Here is a 4,762-nt window from a genome sequence, read left to right as displayed (position 1 = left end):
GTTGCTCACGAGTCCCTCGAACTGGTCATCTATGCCAGTTTAGACACTTCCTCCTCGTCAATACAAACGGGTGATAACGTTAGGTTGTGATTCATTCTGTGTGTGCTTATGGGTCGGTAAAGATAAGAAACAGACACTAGGAGATCCTCTCCCCACGACCACCACCATGCTAGAGGCCATAGATACCGTGACCGAGAGATTGCGCATATCGCAGCCATAATACTGTTGCCAACAATGAATATCACTTAGCCAGCTACCTTTTATCCTGCCCATTTCCGAAGAAGAGAGGCACATTAATTTTCTTTTTATCTTCTATGGCTCTTAGCAACAATCATCACTTTTCAACCGAGCGTGGTGAAAACGGCCTGGGGCCTGACCCATAATGGTTAGGTCAACAGTAACTTTCAAAGGCCTGTAGTGCGGAGCGTGCATGGAGATAAGGATATATCTAGGAAGGTTTAATGATGATGGAGTCCTAAAGGTCAAGATGCAGTGATGAAAGACATAAATATGACTCCATATGGATATAGTGAAGACTGCATTTGATGAACTTACCCGCAAGAGTGTAGTGAAGATGACCGTTTAAGAAAACTTACTGTTTATCGGTTGTGTAGTGAAGATGGGTTTGACGGCGTCTTCCTCTATATAGTCTTAGTTTAGTGGAGCATGGCGCGCGCCGTTTATCTATGACCAAAATGAGATATCCGAATCGAGAACACGTGTGGGCTTTAAAGAGGGTAGAAATGTTGAATAAGACTAAAGAGCATAATCCAAACACTTTTCCGGGCAGTACTTCCTGGACTAAAGATGACTAAGAAAGTATTGTGTGGACTGTGTTGGGGGCACAGACCACCACGGGCAAGGACGAGATGGGTCATCACGGCCAGTCATCGAACTGGAAAGGTAAGATGAGAGGGCGGTGAATGGGGTTGGAATTTGGGGAGGGTTGGAGTGTGCTGGGGGGTCTTGGGGTCTTAGGAGGGCAATGCATGGATGAGGGTCGGGGTAGCGGAGAAAAATGCAGCGAGATGAGGTCTGCAACGGAAGGGAGGGTCGTCCAGGGTATATTGATCATACAGAGGAGGAAGTGTTGTGTGGCCCACTGTCACTGAAGCGCCCTAGATCATACTCAACAACACATACTGACTTATTTCATGTTTCGGAAGTGAAATCTGTTTTCCCGTAATGGATTTTTGGACGCTGAACACGAGTTGATCATGAAAACGCTCGACTCGCTACGGTTTCCAAGAAAAATATCCGCTATATTACGTTTTACACACATTACACACTGTGTTGGTAACACTGGCTAACCTCTATCAAACCCGACCCCTCTTCGTCAGGCGCTTGTATACAAATCCTAAAGCAAATCTTGCTAAAATCGCTGAACTCCATTTGCAAAATTCCACGTTTTTTCTATCGCCGAAATGTCTTGATGGAAACGTTCGCCGTGGTCATCGCTCACTGTGCCACAGCCAACCAGAAAAAAAATCCAGTAGCGAAGAAAATGTACCTTTAAAGAAATATTGCAGCCTAATTTCTGATAGGAAGACAACAGGTTTTTCACAAGTTTCTTGTAGTTGTTAGGCCTACCATTTCCTAGATAGTTGGTTGTTATCAACCAGAAAGCTGTTCCTCATCACCACTTCGGGATGCAGTCGAACTGCTCGTCTCTGAACAGCTCTCGGGTCTGTGGACCGAAGGAAACACCCTCCTTGATTTTCGCCTTCCTAAGCCTTGGGACTTTCCCACCGAGATACTTAAAATCGCTGGCCCACTTTTATCCCCAGCCTAATCGAAGTTCTCTATGAGGCTCAGTTTGATTTGGTGAGACGGTGGAAAAAAGTTGCTGGATTCACCAGCGGTAGGTGCTGCACGTTCTTTGTTCCTGGTTTCAACGACTGTCGGAAACCCAGGCTCGCTATGCTCGGCTCTTCCATTCACACGGAAAACAACAAAACTTCGTGTAGCCCTGCTGCAGGCCAAACACTATATAACAAGTTGCAAAACAACCACATAGCTGCCATTGGTATTTCTTGTAGTTAGGCCATTCAAAATATGTGTCATGTTATATGATTCCTCCATGTTGAATGCATGACATTATATCTTCCTGTTCGTCCTTCGTATCTGAGGAATACGAGTCTAGGGGTTCCAGAATGGGAAGTGCTTCACCGTGGGGTACCGGGTGCATATAGCAGATGGTAGTATATTCGGATAGACAGAGGTCCACTTTGTCTTTTTAGATACCTTGTCGGACTGGAGGAACCATGCAGAAGTAAAATCACTGACCTGATCTGTCGGCTCCCTCCACACCAAGAGCACAGAAAAAGGCATCGATCGCCTTTTGCAATCCAGCCAACTGCAGTCTGTTGCACAAGTATTGCATTTTATGCCTGGGGCCCACAATCCACGATTTCCCACTCATATCTAACATTATTTCATAAATCTAACATAACGTAGAACAATAAAGGTTACTGTAATGAATATTCATTAATCATTTACATTCACAGACAAAATATATAGTGAAATTTCAACAATGAATTTATGTTGCTTGCGTGATTCATTCATTAACATCAAATCATGCCCCGAAATACTGCAACAATGATACAATACTCATATTCTCTATTCAAACTCAATAAGTGTTTTCCTAAATTATCAATTTCGAGTTATCGAGCAGTTATGATAGGAGGTTTTCGCTAAGAGTTGTGTTGATGTATGTTATATACGTAATCTAACCATCCTCGACATTTGTACACGTCGTATAACGAAATTCTTATTTCGTTATACTCTTATTTCAGTTTTATACATTTCATCGTGTGTTGCCGGATATTTAGACAGCGATAGTGTGACGCCTAGCCGTGTATGTAAGATGGTCAGAGAACAGTCCGTCAACTTACAGTTCGCTGCCTAGGAATTTCGTAGTGGACAAACCACCGAATAACTTAAATATCAGTTCGCCTCCGACTGGAGTAGAGATAAAGACTTCAAAATGGGTAGGACATCCTGTCCTCGCCGCGTACTGTAATAGTGTGACAGATTTACTTCAGTTTCTGAGAAGCTGGGCTTTCTCTCTCATGCAGGAATGTTGAAGTTACTATGATCTTTGCTACGAGGAAGCTGCGTGCAATCCTGATGAAGCCATGGATCGTGTTGTTGAGGTATTGGTGTTATGTTCCACTGTTTGCATGGTTGTTTGGCAGCTAGTTGTTTCTATGGTTGCGGGTTCGCAATCGCCACACTTCGTTGGTGAACTAAGTAGCGTAAGCGGTGAGGTGAGTGATGGCAAAGTCATACCGTGGTGCCTGAGGTGTTCATGATAGCTCTAATCTTAATGGTCTGATAATTACCTCACACCTGGACTGCTGACGCAGGGCTGAACGCCGTAGGATAGTCTGTTGAGGGAGTGGAAAATAAGGTAACGTTGCTTGCTGTTTTAGAGCTCTTGCTGCTGCTAGTTCAAGTGCAGCTGAGTAGGTAATGGAAGATGGTGATGGATAAGGGGAATGTTAGGAGCTGTTTGGGTGAACACTGATGCTTTAAAGGGAGGTGACTGGATGTGTACGCAAGCTGTAATGAGGTGGACTTTTTGAGTAAGGTATGTGGTATACCTCCCTTGGTGAGTAAGGGCTGTGGTTCACCTAACTAGGGGAGTAAGGACTGTGGTGTACGTGCCTGACTATGTAAGTATGAGATCAGTTGAGTGGTGGGCTAGGTATGTGTATGTGGGTACATTAGAGTTGGTCAGCAGGTGTGAGATGTGATGTAGCTTAGGAGGTGACTAAGGCAGCTCTAATGTGACTGAATATTTCCCGAGAGTGCTGACAACTGCATAATTCTTGAAGAAGGGGTTGGACGTAAGGATCTTTAATGAATGTGCCCACGTCCCCTCACCCCTCGCACTACCACCTCCTACCTCTACCACCCTCCCGTCCCCTGACCCACACCCCTTACACTACCCTCCTTTCACCTGGCCATCCGCTCCCAGCACGATCCTCCCCTCCTTAGACCCTTATTCCCAGCAAGGCCCTCCTCTCTCCTCTCCACTGCGGTGATTGGCCGCGATGGCCTGTCCGGTCTTTGATCGTGGTGGTCTGTGCCATACACACAGACCAGAGAAAACTTGCCTTTTATATAAGACTATTTTTTTTTTCCCCTTGGAAGTACTGCACGGAAAAAGGGTTTGGATTGTTGTCTTTAGTTGTATTCAACGTCTCTACCCAGTTTAAGGCCTACTATGATAGTGTTCTCGATTCGGATAATAAATTATGGTCATGAAGATGTAGAGGTCTGCGGCAATACTCCATTGTAATAAAACTACAGAGGAAGACGCCATTAAACTCATCTTCACCGCACAATGAATAAACTCAAGTTCACTTAAAAAGACCATCTTCATTACACCCTTCCGGGTAATTTCAAATGCAATTTTCACATCCATATGGGGTCAAATCAATGTCCTTCTTCACAACACTCATATCTACAATACTCAATCACCTACACTGAACACTTCATAAATATACCCTCCACACCACAAGTCTTTGACGCTTTACCTATCCCTTATGGATCAGGCCTAAGGCTATTTTCATCACGTTTAGGTTGAAAAGTGCTGACTGATGCTGAGAGTAACGAAAAGAAAGTTTCTTTCCAGAGGGAAGCAAAAGAACGGGTAGTTGGCTGTGTTGTGTTCTGGGAACACGTTCAGGCAGTAGAGCGTGTCAATATCCTGCACACCACCTTACATAAGAAAGTTCCTTCAAGCTCAGTGTGG

The sequence above is a fragment of the Panulirus ornatus genome, chromosome 10 (assembly GCF_036320965.1).
Source record: "Panulirus ornatus isolate Po-2019 chromosome 10, ASM3632096v1, whole genome shotgun sequence".
Lineage (NCBI taxonomy): Eukaryota > Metazoa > Arthropoda > Malacostraca > Decapoda > Palinuridae > Panulirus > Panulirus ornatus.
The sequence above is the reverse complement of the archived record's forward strand: the minus strand, read 5'-3'. Positions refer to the sequence as shown.